Source organism: Anabrus simplex, chromosome 1 (genome assembly GCF_040414725.1).
Source record: "Anabrus simplex isolate iqAnaSimp1 chromosome 1, ASM4041472v1, whole genome shotgun sequence".
NCBI lineage: Eukaryota > Metazoa > Arthropoda > Insecta > Orthoptera > Tettigoniidae > Anabrus > Anabrus simplex.
Genome location: NC_090265.1, coordinates 1,084,262,705 through 1,084,286,765, shown reverse-complemented (window position 1 = coordinate 1,084,286,765; position 24,061 = coordinate 1,084,262,705).

The following is a 24,061-nucleotide window of genomic DNA, read 5'->3' as shown; positions in this document are numbered from 1 at the left end:
AAAAATGGGAGGAAACTTGCCGTAATCTATTGGAAAACGAGTCAGATCGCGAATTCTGGCGGATTCTCTCAGAAAACGATTCAGATCGCGAATTTCGGCATTTTATATATCTAAAACAATAAGCATTCAATTACAAATTTCAGTATAATACCGTAGCGAAGCACGGGTATCTTGCTAGTATATATATAATAACTTGTCCTGACTGACTGACTGACTGACTGATTCATCATCGCCAAGCCAAAACTACTGGACATGAAGAAATGACATTTTGGGGATATATTCATATTAAGATGTAGGTGCTCGCTAAGAGAGGATTTTTGGATATGGTGAATAATGGATTGAATGCCTTTAATAAGGATACATATATATCAGAAACTGACGATATTACAGAACTGAAAATTTGTATATGGGATCTCCTTTAAAAATAATGAAACACGCATTTCTTTTTCGGAAAATCCAATTAATGGTGGTTAAACAGGAGTGACAAATTGGGGTGAATGGTGAATATTTTGAAAGACTATATGTACAGAATATCTGAGAAACGTAAAATGTTATAGATGTAAAAATTGGGTATTTGGAATCTCCTGTAAATGTATAGAAACATAGGTGATTTGTTTTTGGAAACTCCACTTAAGGGGAACAAAAAGGGGTGAAATTTTAAAATGAGAATTTCTACAGTATATCTCAAAAAACTTAACATGTTACAGATGTGAAAAATTGTATTTTTTATCTCTACTAAAAATAAAGAAACGTGTATTTTTAGTTTTCGGAAATACCACTAGGGTGGAGTGGGGGGGTAAAAGTGACTGAAAATGGTGTTGAATTAATTAGGCTACTGATATCTCAAAAATGAAGATGTTACATACGTGAAATTTGATATTTGGAATCTGCTTTAAAGGAAAAGAAACACGTATTCTCGGAAAATCCAATGGGGGGGGGGGGAGAATTGAAAAATTAATTGACTTAATTGTATGAGAATACATACATCTAATAAAAACTAAAGTTGTTACAGACGTGAAAATTGGTATTTGGATCTCCTTTAAAACAAAGAAATACGCGTTTTGGGGGAGGATCGTGAAATCATCTTGGGGGTGGGAGTGAAAAGGATTTGAATTCCTTTCATGAGGACACATAAATCAAAAACTGAAGAAGTTAGAGTCGTGATAATTGGTATTTTGAAGATCCTTTACTATTAAAGAAACAAGTATTTTTTGCCGGAAAAATAAACTTACGGGGGGGGGAGTGTGATAGGAAGTGAAAAAAAGTTAATTATTATTATGGGGATACTTAGGCTACATGCCAACGGCCGTAGCCGTGTTGAAACGCCGGATCCCGTGAGATCTCCGAAGTTAAGCAACATTGGGCGTGGTCAGGAGTTGGTCGGGTTGCCACACGCTGTTGGTGAGGGGTAAGGGAATGGAGGAGCGAAAAGGAACTGGCCACCCTACCGCACATAAACTCCGGCTCAGGAACACCTCTGCGGAGGTTCGGACCTGCCTTCGGGCAGAATAACCCTTACCTTACCCTTAGGCTATATCTCAAAACTGAAGGTAATAGACGTGAACATTGGTTTTGGAATCTCTAAACGTAAAGAAACACGCCTTCTATTATTTTTTTTGGGGGGGGGGGGGGTAATAAACTTAACGGCGGTGGGGTGTAAATGGAGGTGAGACCAATTGATTTTAATGTTCATAATGTACTTATAAGGAGCCTCCGTTGCTCAGGCGGCAGCGCGCCAGCCTTTCACAGCTTGGTTCCGTGGTTCAAATCCCGGTCACTCCATGTGACATTCGTGCTGGACAAAACGGAGGCTGGACAGGTTTTTCTCCGGATACTCCGGTCTTCCCTGTCATCATTCATTCCAGCAACACTGTCCAATAATTCATTTCATTTGTCATTCATCGATCATTTCCCCAGAGGAGTGCTTCGACAGCCGACACAATTCCTATTGTCGCCGATAGATGGGGCTTTATTCATTCCTGACCCTGTCGAATGATTGGAAACAGGCTGTAGATTTTCGATGTACTTATTCTGATCATAAACCGATCATTTTTAATCTTTCCTGGGTTCGTTTTCGACAGCCATCTTTTCCTTCGGAGAACGTTCTTAGATTACAGTAGATTATCCTGGCATGTAAATAAAAATGTTAACACATTTGAAATAAACTATAGGAATGAGATTGACCGTCAAATTGTTCACCTCTATAATAAGGTCAATAATGCATGGAAGTACGTCAATCGCATCGCCAGTAATCCCGCATACTTGCCTCCGCGCGACAATGGTGCTGGTCACATTGTCAACAATGACAATGGCAGCAGATGTAATTTACTGCCAAGTAGCGGTTTTGCATCTTGCTGTAGGGTCCAGAACATCTATAATAATAATAATAATAATAATAATAATAATAATAATAATAATAATAATGTTCTGGACCGCCGTCAAATGTGCGGACCACGCTGGAAACGGGTCCTTGACAGGTAATGACTAAGAATGCAGTCCGGGCGCGGGTTCAGTACCGCCAAGGCATCCAAGACGACACCACGCTGGATCTCCTGAAGGATTTGATCCATATTTAAAATGTTTATAGGAAAACATGGCAAAGATTTAGGGACCCAACTGACCGGGTGGAATACCTGGACCTAGCCCGGGAAGTACGAAATCGATTGCTGGAAAGAAAGATTGAAAAATGGGAGGAAACTTGCCGTAATCTATTGGAAAACGAGTCAGATCGCGAATTCTGGCGGATTCTCTCAGAAAACGATTCAGATCGCGAATTTCGGCATTTTATATATCTAAAACAATAAGCATTCAATTACAAATTTCAGTATAATACCGTAGCGAAGCACGGGTATCTTGCTAGTATATATATATAATAACTTGTCCTGACTGACTGACTGACTGATTCATCATCGCCAAGCCAAAACTACTGGACATAATGAAATGACATTTTGGGGATATATTCATATTAAGATGTAGGTGCTCGCTAAGAGAGGATTTTTGGATATTGGGTCGCTAAGGGGGTGAAAAGGGGGGTGAAATTTTAAAATGAGTGTATCTATATCTCAAAACTTTAAAAGTTTACAGATGTAAAAATTGGTATTTAGAATCTTCCTTAAAAATAAGGAAACACGTATTTTTTTTTGTTTTCAGAAAATCCCAATAGGAGGGGTGAAAAAGGGTGAAAAAGGGGTTACATGCCTTTAAACAGGATGCCGGTACTTATATCTCAGAAACTGAAGATATTACAGACCTGAAAATTGGTACTTTTGATCTCTTTTATAAATAAAGGAACACGTATTTTTTGTTTTTGTAAAATCCAATTAATGGGAGGTGAAAAGGGGGGTGAATTTTTAAAATGAGTGCATCTATATCTCAAAACTTTTAAAGCTTACAGATGTAAAAATTGCTATTTAGAATGTACTTTAAAAATAAAGAAACACGTATTTTTTTGTTTTCGGAAAATCCCAATAGGAGGGGTGAAAAGGGGTAAAAAGGAGTTGAGTGCCTTTAATGAGGATACTTATATCTCAGAAACTGAAGATATTACAGACCGGAAAATTGATATTCGAGATCTCCTTTAAAACACGTATTTTTTTGTTTTTGGAAAATCCCATTAATGGGGCGTGAAAAGGGGGTGAATTTTTAAAATGAGTGTATCTATATCTCAAAACGTTTTAAGTGTATAGATGTAAAAATTGGTATTTAGAGTCTCCCTTAAAAATAAAGAAACACGTAGTTTTTGTTTTCGGAAAATCCCAATAGGAAGGGTGGAAAAGGGTGAAAATGGGTTGAATGCCTTTAATGAGGCTAATTTTATTTCGGAACCTGAAGATATTACAGACAATTTTTTTTTCGGATCTCCTTTAAAAATAAAGAAACACGTATTTTTTGTTTTGTTTTTGGAAATCCAAATAATGGGCGGGGTGTAAAGGGGCGTGAAATTTTAAAATGAGTGTGTACATCCTAAAACTTTAAAAGTTTACAGATGTAAAAATTGGTATTTAGAATCTCCTTTAAAAATAAAGGAACACGTTTTTTTCTGTTAATCCGAATAGGAGGGGTGTAAATGGGTGAATAATGGGTTGAATGCCTTTAATGAGGATACGTATATCTCAGAAACTGAAGATATTATAGAATTGAAAATTTGTATATGAGATCTCCTTTAAGAATAAAGAAAAACGCACTTTTGTTATGGAAAATCCAATTAACGGCGGTTAAACAGGAGTGACAGATTGGGGTGAATTTTTTGAAGGACTATATCTACAGAATATCTAAGAAACGTAAAATGTTACAGACGTAAAAAGTGGGTATTTGGAATTTCCTGTAAATGTAAAGAAACATAGGTGATTTGTTTTTGGAAACTCTACTTAAGGGGAACTAAAAAGGGGTGAAATTTTAAAATGAGAATTTTTACAGTATATCTAAAAAACTTTATATGTTACAAAAGTGAAAAATGGTATTTTGAGTTTTCGGAAATACCACTTGGGTGGAGGTGGTGGGTAAATGTGACTAAAAATGGTGTTGAATTCTTTGAATTAGGCTACTGATATCTCAAAAATGAAGATGTTACAGACGTGAAATTTGATATTTGGAATCTGCTTTAAAAATAAATAAACTCGTATTCTCGGAAAATCCAATGAAGGGTGGGGGTGGGGGGGTGAAAAAATTGAAAAATTAATTGACTTAATTATGAGAATACACACATCTAATAAAAACTAAAGTTGTTACAGACGTGAAAATTGGTATTTGGATCTCCTTTAAAAACAAAGAAAAACGCGTTTTTGGGGGAAAGCATCTTGGGGGGGCGGGAATGAAAAGGAGTTGAATTCCTTTCATGAGGACATAGAAATCAAAAACTGAAGAAGTTAGAGTCGTGATAATTGGTATTTAGAAGATCCTTTACTATAAAAGAAACAAGTATTTTTTGCCGGAAAATTCACTTACGGGGGGGGGTGAAAGGAAGTGAAAAAAAGTGAATTACTTTTATGGGGTATTTATATCTCAAAACTGAAGGTAATAGACGTGAACATTGGTGTTTGGAATCTCCTTTAAACACAAAGAAACACGCCTTCATTGAATTATTTTTTGGGGAGGGGGTAAATAAACTTAACGGCGGTCGGGTGTAAAAGGAGGTGAGGCCAATTGATTTTACTGTTCATAACGTACTTATAAAGAGCCTCCGTTGCTCAGACGGCAGCGCGCCGGCCTCTCACAGCTGGGTTCCGTGGTTCAAATCCCGGTCACTCCATGTGACATTCGTGCTGGACAAAACGGAGGCGGGACAGGTTTTTCTCCGGATACTCCGGTTTTCCCTGTCATCATTCATCCCAGCAACACTGTCCAATATTTTATTGCATTTGTCATTCATCGATCATTACCCCAGAGGTGTGCTTCGGCAGCCGGCAAAATTCCTACTGTCGCCGCTAGATGGGGCTTTATTCATTCCATTCCTGACCCTGTCGAATGATTGGAAACAGGCTGTAGATTTTCGATGTACTTATTCTGATCATAAACCGATCATTTTTAATCTTTCCTGGGTTCGTTTTCAACAACCATCTTTTCCTTCGGAGAACGTTCTTAGATTACAGTAGATTATCCTGGCATATAAATAAAAATGTAAACACATTTGAAATAAACGATGGGAATGAGATTGACCATAAAATTGTTCACCTCTATAATAAGGTCAATAATGCACGGAAGTATGTCATTCGTATCGCCAGTAATCCCGCACACTTGCCTACGCGCGACAATGGTGCTGGTCACATTGTCGACAATGACAATGGCAGCAGATGTAATTTACCGCCAAGTAGCGGTCTTGCATCTTGCTGTGGGGCCCAGAACATCTAATCATAATCATAATCATAATAATAATAATAATAATAATAATCTGGACCGTCGTCAAATGTGCGCACATCGCTGGAAACGGGTCCTGGACGGGTAATGACTAAGAATGCAGTCCGGCCGCGGTTTCAGTACCACCAAGGCACCCAAGACGACACCACGCCGGATCTCCTGAAGGATTTGATCCATATTAAAAATGCTTATAGGAAAAGATGGCAAAGATTTAGGGACCCAACTGACTGGGTGGAATACCTGGACCTAGCCGGGAAGTACGAAATCGATTGCTGGAAAGAAAGATTGAAAATGGGAGGAAACTTGCCGTAATCTATTAGGAAACGAGTCAGATCGCGAATTTTGGCGGATTCTCTCAGAAGACGAGTCAGATCGCGAATTTCGGCGGATTATGTATAAAACAATAAGCATTCAATTATAAATGACAGTATAATACCGTAGGGAAGCACGGGCATCTTGCTAGTTCTTTATATTTTTCAAGTATCTGGCGGATTGTGAAGATCTGATCAATAGTAGATCTTCCTTGGCAAAATTCGCATTGATAGTCACCAACCGCATTTTCCATGTAAGGAACCCATCTGCTAAAGAAAATATTGGAAAATATTTATAAGCAATGGATAATAGGCAGATACCTCTATAGTTAGAACACATCGTGGTATCACCTTTCTTATGTATGTCCGTAAGTTAAGGGTTCTTGGAGATTCACGAGATGTCACTGTGTCATGGCGATAATGTACGGACTACACTGTTACTTGGACAGCGCAAAAACACGTGACAATCCTCGCAGCTCCGTACGAGACTGATCAGTGTGCCTGAAACAGTCCGTGTGAGCAGAGGTCTTGGGTACAACGGTGCTGATTGCGTGTTGTGTGCGTTTGGCGCACAGTATTCGAGTGATAGGGAAGCAGGATGGCACAGAGAACACGTAGAGATTACGCTTGGGTAGATCATCGCCAGATTAGAGGCCGGCCACAATCAGCGCCAAGTGGGTCAAGAGATTAATGTCACCCGTAGCATCATTTCACGGCTGTGGAGAAAATTCCAGGAGGGAGGAGGCATTCAACGGCAGTATGGGCCAGGTCGACCAAGTGCTACAACCAAACGTCAGGATCGTTATCATGCCTTAAGTGCCCGAAGACGTCCAACCAGCACAGCACCTACACTGGCTAGAGACCTCGCAGCAGCCTCTGGGTCAAACATCTCCCGTCAGACTGTTTATCGTCGAATTCAAGAGGTGGCTTGTCAAATGTGATGTCTTACTCCTTACTCCTCATGACTGGACCCATGAACAGTAGAGAAGTGTCCTGTTCACGGATGAGTCGTGGTTTAGCCTGGAGAGTGACTCTCGCCGTCTGTCGCCCGTTGGACGTTACAACCCTGCCAATATTGTGGAGCTGACATGACGGCGCCAGTGGGGCGGCATTTGTTTGGAGCACGTACCCCACTACATGTATTTCCTAGGGGTACTGTGATGGGTGTTGTCTGTATGGATGACATAAAGTTATCACATGCCTAGAATGCACTACACCGGGTGGTTCACCAGCCCCTTGCAATTTAGTTTTATGCATCCCACCGTTTTCACTACAATTCTGAAATACATCGGCCCCCTCCCTAAACCGGGGTTGAATATTCATGGGACGCTTCAGGCCGAAGGATTGAAGCGCTAACACCGCCACCACGGACCATTCTTGACCTCCAAAGGGCGCTTGTCTAGCAATGGGATGCGTCAGACAGGTCCACACAGAGAGATTCTCGGGAGACAGTAGCTACTGTCTGCGAGGCGGGTGCCATCACTGCGAGGACCCGAGTGTGCTATACCGGGTGGTTCACCAGCCCCTTGCAATTTAGTTTTATGCATCCCACCGTTTTCACTAAAATTCTGAAATACATCGGTCCCTCTCCCTAAACTGGGGTAATATAACGAGATATGTGGTTTCGGGCTAAAAGGCAGCAGCAATCGTGAGCACCACAATTAATTCATTATGGGTATTTCGAATGAACCAGTGAAACGAACACAGATACGAAGAACACGTACTTTACAACAGGAGGTGCACAGAGAGACCAGGAGCAGGTATTGTATAGGCTGGAAACTGCGTGCTGCATGTCAAGACTGGCAGTAGGTCACATGACAAGAGCGTGGTGGGATATGCGGTAGTGGATGTTCGAAGGTTGGAATCCCACGCAAGTACTTGTTTTTAACAGCCAGTTGCCTAGGATGCGGTAAGGTTGCGTACTTGATAGCTTCCACAGACTGATTTGCTTATTTGGCCGTATATATCGTGACAGTCCGCCTGTGTGGTGTAATGGTTAGTGTGATTAGCTGCCATCCCCAGAGGCCAGGGTTCGATTCCCGGCTCTGCCACGAAATTTGAAAAGTGGTACGAGGGCTGGAACGGGGTTCACTCAGTCTCGGGAGGTGAAGTGAGTAGAGGTGGATTCGATTCCCACCTCAGACATCCTGGAAGTGGTTTCCTGTGGTTTCTCACTTCTCCTCCAGGCAAACGCCGGGATGGTACTAATTCAAGGCCACGGCCGCTTCCTTCCCTCTTCCTTGTTTATCCCTTCCAATCTTCCCATCCCCCCCGCAAGGCCCCTGTTCAGCATAGCAGGTGAGGCCGCCTGGGCGACGTACTGGTCATCCTCCCCGGTTGTATCCCCCGACCCAGAGTCTGAAGCTCCAGGACACTGACCTTGAGGCGGTAGAGGTGGGATCCCTCGCTGAGTCCGAGGGAGAAACCAACCCTGGAGGGTAAACAGATTAAGAAAGAAAGAAAGATATATCGTGACATAGGGTATGATGTTGGGTTTGGACGAGGATGAGGAAGTGACAGTCTGTGGCTAGGACACAGGCAAACAGTTAGGTACGTCGCACATGTTCCAAGCTTCGTAGACCACAGGTAAGCCAAAGTGTGTCCCATTGGAACGATAACAACATTCGATGGCAGGTAAGCATGCAGCTGCGCGAACTCCCCTTCTTCGACGCAGTCAAATCAATGGTGTCGTGGGACGTCTGTTATGTAGATATTTCATACCCACCGCTTTCACCCGTACCATCTTCAATTACGCCAGGAGCTCCATGGTCATGATTTCGAAGTCTGGGTGGCGTTCTGTCAATGGACCCTGCAGCATGTGAACACTGATCCTGCTTTTATAGCCACCATTTTATTTACCGATGAAGCGCGGTTCCACAACAATGGAACCATTAATCACCGCAATATGCATTACCGGAGTGTGGTTACGACAGGTAGCTATTCAGGTACAGTGGGGCGTGAATGTATGGTATGGTATCGTGGGTGGTCACCTCATCTGTCCCCATTCCTCTGAGGGCCATCTCACGGAAGAATGCTATCTGCGTTTTTTACAAGATGAACGTCGCACATGTTCCAAGCTTCGTAGACCACAGGTAAGCCAAAGTGTGTCCCATTGGAACGATAACAACATTCGATGGCAGGTAAGCATGCAGCTGCGCGAACTCCCCTTCTTCGACGCAGTCAAATCAATGGTGTCGTGGGACGTCTGTTATGTAGATATTTCATACCCACCGCTTTCACCCGTACCATCTTCAATTACGCCAGGAGCTCCATGGTCATGATTTCGAAGTCTGGGTGGCGTTCTGTCAATGGACCCTGCAGCATGTGAACACTGATCCTGCTTTTATAGCCACCATTTTATTTACCGATGAAGCGCGGTTCCACAACAATGGAACCATTAATCACCGCAATATGCATTACCGGAGTGTGGTTACGACAGGTAGCTATTCAGGTACAGTGGGGCGTGAATGTATGGTATGGTATCGTGGGTGGTCACCTCATCTGTCCCCATTCCTCTGAGGGCCATCTCACGGAAGAATGCTATCTGCGTTTTTTACAAGATGAACTACCACCGTTGCCGAGCTGAGTGGCACAGACGGTTGAGGCGCTGGCCTTCTGACCCCAACATGGAAGGTTCGATCCTCGCTCAGTCCGGGGGTATGTGAAGGTACTCAAATACGTCAGCTTAGTGTCGGTAGATTTACCAGCATGTAAAAGAACTCCTGCGGGACTAAATTCCGGCACCTCGCCATCTCTGAAAACTGTAAAAGGAGTTAGTGGGACGTAAAGCAAATAACATTATTATTTATTATTAACCACCACCGTTATTGGAACAAGTGCCACTCCTTTACCGCTGCAGGATGTGGCTTCAACATGACGGAGCTCCGAACCATCTCCACGCGGCGTATCCTGATAAACGGATAGGAAGGGGAGGACCTGTCCCCTCGCCCGCCAGATCGTCCGATCTTACGCCCCGTGGATTTTTTCTGTGGGGCCATGTAAAACAACTGGTGTGTGTACAGGAACCGGCCAATCCTGGTCACCTTAGATAGCTTATCACCAAGGCATGTCGATCCATTTCGCCGGACAAAGTGCAACGTGCCCGACGGTCCTTACAACATCGTGCGCAGATCTGTATCGACCAAGGAGGTCGTCAGTTAGGCCTGGTGTTGCGTTAAACGACGAGGATAATTGAAATACTGTCAAACGTTTCTTAGCCTCTTCCAACCCATCCCCATGTCATATGCCACCATACGAACTGTCCTTTTCAGAGCCAATAAACAAATCAGTCTGTGAAAACTATTAAGTATGCAACCTTGCCACATCCCAAGCAACTGGCTGTCAAAAATCACTTGCGTGGGATTCGAACCTCCTACCTCGTAACCCTCGAGTACTGTCCACTATCACCGCACTCTTGCCATGTGAGCTACTGCGATTCGTGACGTACAGCGTGCATATCACCAGCCTATACAATACCTGTTCCCGGTCTGTGTGTGCACCACTTGTTGAAAAGCGTTCTTCGTATCTGCGCTTGTTTTACAGTTTCATTCGTTGTTTTTTTTTCAAGTTGCTTTACGTCGGACCGACACAGGCAGGTCTTATGGTGACGATAGGACAGGAAGGAGCTAGGAGTGGGAAGGAAGCGGCCTTAGTCTTAATTAAGGTACACCCCCAGCATTTGCCTGGTGTGAAAATGGGAAACCATGGAAAACCATCTTCAAGGCTGCCGACAATGGGGTTCGAACCCAGTATCTCCAGAATACTGGATACTGGCCGCACTTAAGCGACTACAGCTATCGAGCTCGGTAGTTTCATTCGAGGTACCAAAAATGAATTAATAGTGGTGCTCACGATTCCTGCTATCTTCTAGCTCGTAAACACGCACCTCATCATACGCATTTCAGAATTGTAGTCAATACGACGGGATGCATAAAACTAAATCGTACGGGGCTGGTGAACCACTCGGCATACGAACGATGAGACGTAGCGATACCTCCGTCTTACAAAATAATACACACTTTACGGGATTAGATTAGACAAAGATTAAATTTGCAGTTATACGATGCATACATATCATCAGTGGCGTATACCGGGGCTACCAAGGCTATCGGTGAAGCCCAAACCTCAAATGAGAAGTACGGAAATCCAAAACACATTACGATACAAGCATCAAACATTGTTCCAATTACAAAACTTGGAAACAATGAGAAAAAAAGTCCCTCGAATTTCTGAGTGCAAGGCATCCGCGACTGATATTGCAGCCCAGGCGCTACGTACCTCTCCCGTCGATTCACCAGCGTGGCTTGTTGGTGATAGTCCGATTGGTGCGGGGACTACTACTACTAAAATGTTTTCACTCCTACCCTAAAGGGGGAGGCGGGCCTCTTAGACTGTGACGTTGTCTCTCAGGCCGGGAGATTTGTTACGGTGAAGGAGATGCTCGGAGAAATTGAGAGGGTTGGCGGCCGTGACCTGTACTACTGTAGGAACTGCCCCGGCATTCGTCTTAGTGCAGAAGAATGGAAAACCATTCTTAGGACAGCCGACGGTTGAGGCCAAAGGCCAGCCCTGTCCCGTCTCCCGAATGCAGAAGTGTAGAGCCACGGTAGAGCCGTGGCCACCCCTCCTCTGCTCGGTTGGCCGGTCAGAGTGCAGAGCTGTTGGACCACGGACCGACCGTGGCCACTTATGGACCGAGACCCACTCTGCATCTCCGGACGATTGGTGCGGGGACCGAGAAGATAGGTGTGCTAAGCTTCGCTCCGTCAGTTCGACACTGCTAACGAGGGAGGGAGAGCTCAAAGACTCTATGTTCTCCGGAAGTGTCCGAACAGACACGATTGACCCATATGTGACGGTATCACGTGTTTGTTGTTGCATGTTCAGGACATCTTACGAATTGCTTATAGTTGAAAATTATTTTTGTATTTCAGTGGTATTATTGTTTTGATAACTTTAGCTTTTTTAAATGATAGTGCATAACGTGACTGTGATCGTGTGGTAATGCTTTCGTGAAATTGCTGAACCGTTAATAATAATAATAATAATAATAATAATAATAATAATAATAATAATAATAATAATGGTGCACGGCCTCTGGAAAGGCTTGGTGGTGACCTAATGAAGATGAAATGAATGGCGAAGATGTGATAAACACCCATACCACAAGCCGGGAGAATTAATAGTATGAGGAGGTTGATTCCGAGGATTGAACCGAGACATTCGTACCCAAGGCAATCATTCTGCCCATTTAGCCACAAAGCCGGACTTTAATTTATCAAACCCTAAGCTACCATCTCGACTGATCAGATGTTGAGTATTGGCAGTGGGAGAGGCCAGGACAGCAGGTTGTCAAACAGCCTTGAAAACACAGCAGGAAAATATTATATGCACTTAAATCAGAGGAAGGAATCTCCAAAATTACAATGATTTTACTGCTGATGAAGCAACGCATAGCTGATTCTTCTTTGCAGCATAAGGTTGCATCGCGTGGACTTTCACTTTCTATTAAAGTTTCTAATGCGAATAATTGTCCTGGGTCTTACATAAAGATTAAAGATTTTGTCACTGCCTTATAATTTCTGAAACAGGCTACAGTATTTAATTGCGCCTTGGCCTTTTGAAATGTTTCAGGTCAATGAAAATTACAAAATATTGCTTGAAAGTCAGTTATTGTGTTCAATCATCCCTTTGTAGGAGAAACAAGCCGTCCTTTAGATATAATCGATAGCCAGTCACTGCGAGCGTTTCGTGGAAATCTACAATGTCCTAGGGAACCAAGTGACGGGCCAACTAATTTTTACGGAAATGCAATGTATCGGTACTCCACAAGATATTTCAGTGCATAAGGAGTGATGTCTCGCTTCATAACATTCTCAAAGGAACCGGGGATTATTTTCTCTTTTCTTGCTTATATATTTAATTAGTGATCATTAGAGGTACGTTGTTGTAATTTTTATAATTGTAAAGAGCCATTAAGATCAATGACAGTGCAATGTCCTCCAATTTCCATTTTATTTGTCTTTCTCTGTTCACCAAGCTCCGAATTTTCCCTGGTGTGAAACAAATTGGCAATACCTTCTGTATCTCTGCATTACACTACAGTTATGTTAACGAGAAACTGCATACTGTACCTCTCTTAAAGTGTAATTGCCACATGTCTTACCGTTCAACAGTGGTTGACCATGATTTCTGATTCATACCTGCTTTGAACTTAATCAAATAACTGCCTTAGCTTCTCAGTGTTTTCCTTCTTTGGCTCAGGGTCGCGTTCGGTCCGTGTCTTGTTCCGCCGTTTGATAGCAGCACACATACAGGGGGCAACGAATGCACTCGTCATGGCCATTTCATAACAACACTGTCAGCGTAGGAGCAGACAGCATGGAAAGCAACCGTCAGGAACAGCGCTTTACGACTTGGTTCCTACGGAAAGGAGGCGTGAACACTGCAGAAATGAATCGGCGCTTAATGGCAGTCTGTGGAGAACATGCGCCGTCACGGAAAACAGTTTACAACTGGGCGGAAGATTGGAAAACAGGGCGCACATCGGTGGACAAGGGAACAAGTTCTGGAAGGAATGTGACAGTGTCAACACCAGCCAACATTGCCCGGGTCGAACAGGCCAACCAAGGAAACAAATTCATTACATTTACGGAAGTGGAGGCAGCCACGGGAATTAGCCTAAACAAACTGCAGCGGATCGTGCACGGCCACTTACTGCTGGGGAAGGTGTCATGCACGTGGGTGCCTAGACTCTTGTCTGCAGACGAAAAGCAAAGGCGTGTGGACGTATGCAGAAAATTTTGCAACGCCATGATCAAGATTCAGCCGACTTCATGGCTTCATGCCTGGCGCCACACTAGCCGAGAGACCACCGCTGCCATTGATCAAATGGGATTCAGCGTGCTGCTACACCCACAATACTCTCCCGACTTGGCACCAAGTAATTATCACCTGTTCGGGAACATGAAGAAACCTCTGGGTGTAACCATTTTGCGGATTTTGCAGAACTAGACACAGCGGTCAAGGCATGGGTACGCAGCACTCCGAAAGAATGGTTTCAGAAAGATCTGGAAAGACTGACAGATGATGACAAAAGTGCATACAGTTACAAAGAGATTATGTTGAGAAGGTGGACGTAACAACTGGTGTGTAATGTACTTCATTCCGGTAGAAGAAAATAAAGTGTAAAACAATATAGTACACCATTCGTAAAACTCAAAATCAAAATCACTTTATTTGCAAATGAAGTGTCTACCTCGGTGGCAAATGGTACACAAAAATACATTATTATCAACTCATCGTGATAAAGACATGTAATCACATATTTTCTTACTTTATACAACAAAATTGATCTAAACAGGCGTACAGTGAACAAGTATTATTAAAAAATCGTGTTCGGAACACCTGATTATTATACAAAATGTATTGTATATACCTTATTTTTAATTAGTGCACACATATTGCGTGAGCAATATTTTGTGTAAGGGAAGGAGATTAGGATAGATGGGATGAAACTAATATTATTTTCTTTGTACCAATAGAGTACCTCTATGTGATAGCATTCATTGAAATCGGCACACAGTACAGAAAAGCGTCAATGTAGGCTATATGTACATTATTTAATAACATCCATTAGCCTACAATCAGAACACTGTACAGAAACACGTCCATGTAAGCTAGATGTACAGTATTTAATACCATTCATTGAAATAAATAAATAAATAAATAAATAAATAAATAAATACGGTACATAAATAAATGGCGTGTGGCCTCCGGAGAGGCCAGATTCAGGTCTTCCGAGTTGACGACTGATAGGTGACCTGCACATCTGTGAAACTGGAGCCCTAGCTATCATGCATTCCAATACTGAAGACGACACACACACACACACACACACACACACACACACACACACACTCACCACACACCCAGACCCCGATACCATCGGAATTAACCAATGAAGGTTAAAATCCCCTACCCAGCCGGGAATCGAAACCGGCACTCCTTCGAACAAAGGCCAGAATGCTAACCATTTAACTGTAGAGCCGCACATTCATTGAAATCAGCACACTGAACAGAAACACGTCAATTTTAGCTGGTTGTACAGTATTTAATAACATTCCATGAAATAATTACTCTGTGCAGAAAAATATCCCCTGTGAGGGAGGGCTGTAGAATAACACCCACGGTATCTCCTGCCTGTGTCGTAAGAAGCCACTAAAAGGGGCGCCAGTGGCTCTTAACTTGGGGGCCTTGGTTGGCGATCACGGGCACCTTAGCCGAATCCTGGCACTGCTTTCATTCACTTGCGCCACGCACCTCACTTTCATCTATCTTACCTGACCTCCCTTGGTCAACTCTTGTTATTTTCCAACACGACTTCATTATGTTCACGAAGCCCAGGGAGTCTTAAATTTTCAACCCCGTCGTGGCCCTTGTCTTTCTTTCTTTCTTTCTTTCTTTCTTTCTTTCTTTCTTTCTTTCTTTCTTTCTTTAACCGATACCTTCATTTTACGAAGCGTAGTCCCCTTCCATTTCTCCCTCTGATTAGTGTTAATAGAGGATAGTTGCCCGGTAATGAAATTTCATGGATGCGATTCGTTCACATAACCGTACATCCTTTTAAAACAATAATCACCACCATCACCACCACTTTGTACTGTGTAGCTGCATGGGTTATCCACAAACTAGTTAGAGTAGCTAAGAATATCACTTTTGGTGTATATGTGAAAAGTTTCTTTGCCTCAGAACCCAAAGAAATTACCACATAATTTGATAACAACAATTTGCACACATTTATAATTTAATACACTCAACTCAAGAGTCATTCAATGTTTGTTAACATGCTGAAGTAACCGTTTAGAAACGCAGTACAGGCAATTACTTTCTGAATAAAGGAAATGTTGAAGGTAATTTACTACAACTGTATTTAAGTTCAATAATTCATGTAACTTAATCATAATATAACAGAGATGCCGTATGTTAGGGACCTATGCCTAACCGGTATAGGTATAACCAGCTGATCACATAATAAACACTCACAACTGCTATAAAATAAACACTATATTACGAAAATACAATTTCACACATTACAGTCCGTCCGCCATACTTGGTTTTTTTTTTTTTTTTTTTTTTTTCAAAGATCACCATAACAACAGCCAAACACTCATAGTGTAAACATGACATACTCCCACCTTTTGATACCAATCAAAACACAATGTTTACAGACAGAGGCGAGAAGGTATTTTAACTCTTCTTCCACTCCTGGTGAAGTTGCGGCTGCCGAGACTTAATGTCTCAGGAACCGTATCACTGGGTAAGGCCATCTCCTCACTCCCACCTTCAACCTCAAATGGATAAAGGTGCCTCATAGGACGGATGAGTTCTCCTGAGGATGTCTTCACCCGAACTACCCTGATCACTTTGTCTTTACCTGGAAATATAGCTGTCACTCTCCCCAGGGGCCAGTCGATTCTTCTCTTGCCATCACTACCAATGATGACCACATCTCCTACCTTCCAATGCCGATCAGGCTCTTTGCCCGATGGACAGCACTGAAGGCTACTCAGATATTCCAGTCGGAATCTTCTCCTCAGTTCATTCCTCAGCTGTTGAAGGTACTGAAATCTTCTTGAGAGACTGACCTGATCTAGTTTGTCTAAATCTGGAGTACCAACCATGGGAATGTCCTGAAGAAACATTGACGGAGTTAGAGGTACCAATTCATCACGACTTTCTGAAATGTAGGTGAGGGGTCTGGAGTTAATTACGGATTCACAATCAGCAATAACAGTCAACAGTTCCTCATATGTCAAGATAGCCTTACCTAAAACACGCCTTAATAGTTTCTTGACCATTTGCACAATGCGCTCCCAGAATCCACCCCACCATGGAGCTGAAGGAGGACTAAACTTCCACTCGATTCTAGTAACCGATGTTTCCGCACCTATTTTTTTCCAATCAATGTTGCCGAACAATTTGTTAGCCCCAGCAAAGTTTGTCCCATTGTCACTATAAATCACATGAGGCCTGCCTCGTCGGGCTATGAAGCGCCTAAGGGCAAGTAAAAACCCTGTGGTCGACAAAGTCATTACTAGTTCAAAATGGACTGCTCTAACAACTGCACATGTAAATACCACAATCCAAGCCTTGTCTTTGGATTTTAGAAATAGTGGGCCAGCAAGATCGACTCCTACCACTTCAAATACACCTGCATCTCTCACACGATCTTCTGGAAGGGCTGGCGTTTCAGGAACTGATTTTTTCATTTCGAATCTTCTACACTGTATACATTTCCTGATGACTTTGCGAATTGTTCTTCTTCCCTTTGGTATCCAGTAGTGCTCCCGCAGTACGGCGAGTAGAATCTGAACACCAGCATTAGAAGCTCTCAAATGGTGTTCTCTGATTATCACCTCAGTCAGAGGGTGCCTTGATGGCAATAAAACAGGTGTACGGAAATCGTATTCATCCTTCCTGTTGGTGATTTTTGTCTTAATCCTGACGAGGCCCAGCTGGTCTTTGAAAAGGCACAATGTTTGTTGGTTGTCCCTTTCAGTAAAGTTCTCTTCTTGAACAATTTTCAACAGTCGTCTGTCCCCCATTGAAATTTCCAAACAATTCAATTCAGAAGCAACATTCTGCTCTACGTCCTTTCTCGCATTGTTGATGAACCGCAGCATCCAGGCCACCATTCTGACGATTCTTGAATACTGAGAAAAGAATCTTAAATACCACTGCTTTCCCTAGGAGACAAGCATAGTAGTCGTAACAAGGCCTTTTTTTCTTTCTGCATTGACCTCCTCTTCATTAATTTCTACAACGCGCGATGGCCAACTGTTCTCTTCCAACTTTAACCACGCGGGTCCCTCCCACCAACGAGAAGAAATCAGCTGCGAAGTAGAGCAACCTCTCGAAGGTAGGTCTGCTGGGTTGTCTGTGCCTGGTAGATGAAACCAACACTTAGGATTAGATAATAATCTAATTTCTTTCACTCTGTTAGTGATGAACACTCCCCAAGCTTCCTCTCTTCTTATCCAACATAGCACAGAAGAAGAGTCACTCCAATAGTACTCCGGGATGTCCGTCAGATTCAAACTTTCTTTCACAGAAAAAGCGAGACGTGAGCCTATAGTGCAGGCTAATAACTCCAGTCTCGGTATCGTTATTTTCTTTAAGTGGGCTACCCTTGATTTTGCTGCGACCAGTCGCACTTCAAACTCTTTTCCATTGAAAGATCTTTAAAAAAATAACGGCTGCATAAGCCACTTGACTGGCATCAAAAAATGCATGCATACTCCATGACGATTTGTCCTCACAACTAGAAAATCTTCTAGGCACTTTAATTTCAGCAACAGAGGACAACTCCTTCAACCACTTATTGAATTTGATTTGGGTGTCTTCACTTAACGGACTATCCCAACTTACTTTCTCTCTCCAACTTTCCTGTAGTAAAACCTTAGGTACAATGGAAACCGGACACGTAAAACCAATTGGGTCAAAAATACTTTGAGTCATTGACAAAACTGTCCTCCTTGTGAGAACATCAGAGTCATTCAACTCCACCATTTTACATGACAAAACATCAGCTACGGGGTCCCACAACAAACACAAAACAGGTGTCACTTTAGGTACTTCATCCTCCAGAGTCAACCTGGTGTACTCCCACCCTCTTAGGTCAAATTTTCCTTGCAACAGTGGCTCCCTCGACTCATCCACAAATTGTTTAAGTTCTTCTTCTGTGTTCACGGAAGTGACGCAGTTGTCCACATACAGAGATGTTCTCAGTTTATCTGCGGTTTCACGGAAGCGCGAATTGTTCTTTAAATGAAGATCCAATACCGCTCCAAGTAGAAACGGACTGCAGTTAACTCCAAAAACAACCCGTTTGTGGCGGTATATTTTAAGAGTTCCCTCAGAAAAATTCTCCCACCACAGGAATTTCAAAAAGTTTCGATCCTTTTCAGCGACTGCGATTTGAAGAAAGGCCTTCTTTATGTCTAAGATCACGCCAATCCTGTTTAAACGGAACCGGTTCAAAATAGATGGAATTACTTCTAATAGATTAGGACCCTTCTCCAGACAGTCGTTGAGTGAAAGTCCTCCTTTCGATTTACATGAAGCATCAAACACCGGCCTCACTGCTGTAGACGATCCTTCCTTAAAAACAAGTCGGTGTGGTAAAAAGTACCCAGCATCCTGAGAGCTTTCTTGGCCAACTTCTTCAATTATCCCTTCATCTTGCCAGTCATGAAGCACCTGCTGGTACTTCTCAAAATTTTCTTCCTTGATTAAGAGGTGTGTTGCAGAAACCAGTCTTTTTAATGCAACATCCTTGTTGTCTGACAATAGCTGCTGATCTTCTTTCCATGGAAGCGCGACTTCATATCGTCCTTCCTCATCTATCTTAACATTTTCTTGGAAATGTTTCACTGTTGCCATTTCAATCTCCTTCTTCGACAACGTCTCGTTCGGATCACAAATTCCTATGCTTTCCAAGTTCCATAGTTCACCCAAAGAAGCCGTTCTCACAAACAGAGAGTTCACCATAGACACTGTGTTAGAGTTCTCAGTTGTCTTCCAGAGCTGTCCCATCACTGTCCAACCAAATGTGGTCCTAACAGCAACCAAACCAGACCTCAACTTGATTGTTTTCCCGGTCAATAAACTTCCCACGATGTCTGCACCAACGAGTAACTCAATCTCCGATGGCTCTGGACCATAATCAGAGAGCCAAATTTTCTTTTCTCTGATCTCATCCATCCAAGGACCCCCTTTTAAACGTGGGATTGTACCGCAAATTACCTTTTGTCCCAGCACCTTAATGTTTTGAGAAATTGAATGACGTAGGTTGACAATAGCTATCTCATACAGGTTATGATCGTTTGCACCGATCGAAGCACCCCCAAAAATCTTGTGTTCAATTTTTTCAGCCTTTGATGGAATATACCCCATTTCCTCGGCAGTTTTCTCCAATAGATAGGATCTCTGCGAGCCTGTATCCAGCAATGCCCGTACAGTTCTTTCTTTCCCTTGATGATTTAACCTAACTACAAGAGTTTGTAACAGTACTTCAGAAACATTACTGGTTTGGGTGTTAAGGGTTACAGTCGGGCCACCAGACAACTCTGAACCCCATTCTTGGTTCTTCTCATCACCCTTATAACCCCCTTTATTTACATCTAATTTGGGACACATAATAGCCTCATGTTTATCACTGCACACGAGACATTTTAGTTTCTTAATGCAATTAGCAGCCCTATGTCCCACCTTCAGACATGAAAAACAAGCTTTATTCTCTGACAACCTTTTATGTTTATCCCTTAAGTTCAATTCTTGAGCCAGATGACACCCTTTGCTGTCATGCGATTTATTACAGAAGACACACTCCAAACTGTTTCCTTTTCCAGCGAAAAGTACACTAGCAGTAGCTAAACCTTGCTCCTCCTGCTCCCGTTCTTTAATCTTGGCACTCCTCGATTTATTAGATAGTCCAAAACCAGCATGAGCGAATGTAATTTTCTCTTCACTCTCTACTTAACCCTTCAGAAAAACCAAGTAACGCGGTCAGTTTGTCAGCATGTCCATTATCCTGATCCGTTTTAGTCGTTGATGAACTCCTCATCCAGACACGTAATACTTCCTCAGGCAAGCAAGATTCTACTAACGGAAAGAGCATCGAGCCGTACTTATCTCGAGTAACGCCTATTGATTCTAAAGCTCTCAGCTGTGCTTCTAACTTGTCGTATAAGCTAGCAAGCATAGGCTTCTCCCTTGTCTGAGAAACATTTTTTACTACAAGACTTATGAGCTCCCTAACATAGAATTATGTCAATAAATCTTCTCTTCCAAACCTACCCTTAAGGGATTCTACAGCCTTAGAGTAATTTTCAGCAGTGGGGGGGAAACTGGTAACTAAATCTCTAGCTCGGCTATCAACCTTCGTGGACTGGATTAGGTATTGAAATTTATCTTCATCCTCAATTTCAGAGTCCTCATGGATGCGCCGAAATTGTCCCCAAAATTCCAACCAATTCCTAACCTCTCCATCGAATTTTACGAGTTCTATCTTTGGTAATTTCAATTGCCTTTTGTTTTTACTCTCAGCTGATACAGTTGATCAACCTGACACCAACACATTGGCATTATTAGCTTGTAACCACAGGGCATATTTTTGTCTTGCATCATCTAATTTGTCTCTAAAACTGTCTATAGATTCGTACTCACTGTCATACTCGTCGTCTCCTTCTCTTTCCAGCAACAAATCTAACACTTTTTCGTCCAACGGTGACAGTTCCTTTCCTAACCTTTCCAATTTATTTATCAAGGATTGCAACGTGTCTTCATGAATGCCGTCTTGTATTTCTTGACTTAAATTTTGCAAGAGCAAATTGTACGTTTTCGTAAAAGTTGCTCTAACCGGCCTCCGAGCTTTCGTTAACTTCTCCATTTCAACACAATCTACAAGTCGTGTAAATTAATACGTATCCTGGCAGGGTCGCCACAATTTGTTAGGGACCTATGCCTACCCGGTATAGGTATAACCAGTTGATCACATAATAAACACTCACAACTGCTATAAAATAAACGCAATATTACGAAAATACAATTTCACACATTACAGTCCGTCCGCCATACTTGTTTTTTTTTCAAAGATCACCATAACAACAGCCAAACACTCATAGTGTAAACATGACACCGTACATATATCTATGCTTCTGTCAATGAGATTATGTATTTCAACAGATGATATTAGTAAGAAACACAATAATACCAAGTTGTATGGAAGTAAACGAGCATACATGAACACTATTAAAAAAATATAAGGTTCTGTTAATTATCTTCCTATTTAAATAGCTGTGAATGTATTCGTCATGTACGTGTTATAGAATTATATATATACATGAATAATAGATGCCCAAATTCTACATGAAAATAGTTGCTTGTTTTATTTCAGTGTTTGGTACCTAAATCCTTTTAATTCGAATTCACTTGCATTTGGTTACGCCAAATACACTGTAGACAATACTGGACACTACCGCATTCTTCCATACTAAACTGCGAGACATGTTGACAGTGGCGCACCTAGTGGCCCGACCTTAAAAGTCAGGTGGTAAGAGTGAAACTACTAAGTGCATGTTAAAATTTATAAATAATTCAACTTTCGTAGTAGAACAGTGCAAACATAATTATTTCGTTTTGTCCAAATTCTTGGCTGAACGGTCAGCGTTGAGGCCTTCTATTCAGAAGGTCACGGATTCGATTCCCGGCGGGATCGGAGATTTTAATCGCGTGTAATTAATTCTTCTGGTTCGCGGACTGAGTGCTTGTATTTGTTCCAACACTTTCTCTTCATATTCTTTTTTCCTTGCTAGTTGCTTTACGTCGCACCGACACAGATAGGTCTTATGGCGACGATGGGACAGGGAAGGACTAGGAGTGGGAAGGAAGCAGCCGTGGCCTTAATTAAGGTACAGCCCTAGTATTTGCCTGGTGTGAAAATGGGAAACCACGGAAAACCATTATCAGAGCTGCCGACAGTAGGGTTCGAACCTACTATCTCCCGAATGCTGGATACTGGCCGCACTTAAGCGACTGCAGCTATCGAGCTCGGTCTCTTCATATTCAGACAACACACTACACTTCCAACCATCACAGAAACATCCAATTGTGATTACTAGACCTTGGATATTTAGGTGCTAAAATGTTATTTAGCTGCCTAAATAAGCTGTCAAATAGGTTTTAAAATATTTTAGGCGGCTTCAATTTTGCGTATTTTAATAGGCATCAATTAAAATACGTTTATTTTTCTAAGTTGATAGTAACTCGTTAGGGGGAAGGATAAAACAAGTTTCCCACACCTCTTTGCTGCAAACGTCACAGAATATAATTTTATCATCCGATATGAAATGGGGAAACTCATGTAACTTTTTAATTAAAGGTGAATTGGAACCTGACACTTTCGGCATAATTCACACACTGAACAAACGGAAATACCGAAATGTTCTCACGGAATGAAAAGGAGTTTATCAGTGGATGGTACTGTCTCCAACCTCGTGACAGACTACTGAAGTGTTCGCTGCGGGAGGTTCTTAAGGCTTTCCGGGGTGTGTGGTTTACAGTTTTCCGATTTTAAGATTTTGTTTAAGATACTGAAAACGAACCAGCAAATATTGTATTTTCTCTGAATATGTTAAAAGCATGTTAACCGATTTAGTGATAAAAATAGGAATTATAGGAATATAAGCAAACTGAAGCACCCTTTCTAACATTATAAATACATGAAACGTGTAAATACAACTTCATTTTAAGTTCTGCACTTCTCAAAGAAATAAAACTTCAGGTTTTGTTAATTATCTTCCTATTCAAATAGCTGTGAATGTATTCGTCATTTACGTGTTATTAAGTTATATATACTGCACCGTTCCCGCGTCCAGGTGAGGATACATGAGTTCCAGACTAGCTCTTGATAAACGATTCTATCTGTTTAACATTGCTGGGTTGTGGGTTCCGCTTGAGAAAGTATGCTGATGGCCTATGGTAAATCTCAACCTACGCAGAAGGACGTCTCCAACACGCTATCAGTCAGATACCATACTCGCATGTCGCCGAAATTTATCGCAAAATCCAGGTTTTTACGGCATTTCAAAAAATTCGTGCATGTTGCTACCGAAATCGCAATCAGAAAATGAGTCATTATAGCCTTATATCTAGCTCTTATTCTAAGTAGGCATTAAAAGAATTTTATAGTTTCACTACTCAGCTTTTATTGGCAATTCAGTCTAGTATCATTTAAATGTTATGTAAAAATATCGTTAGAAATTGCCTCATATAACATAGACAGTCTCATAATGCTATCAGCATCTCTATGCGTTGTGATTACGTTGCAATAAAGG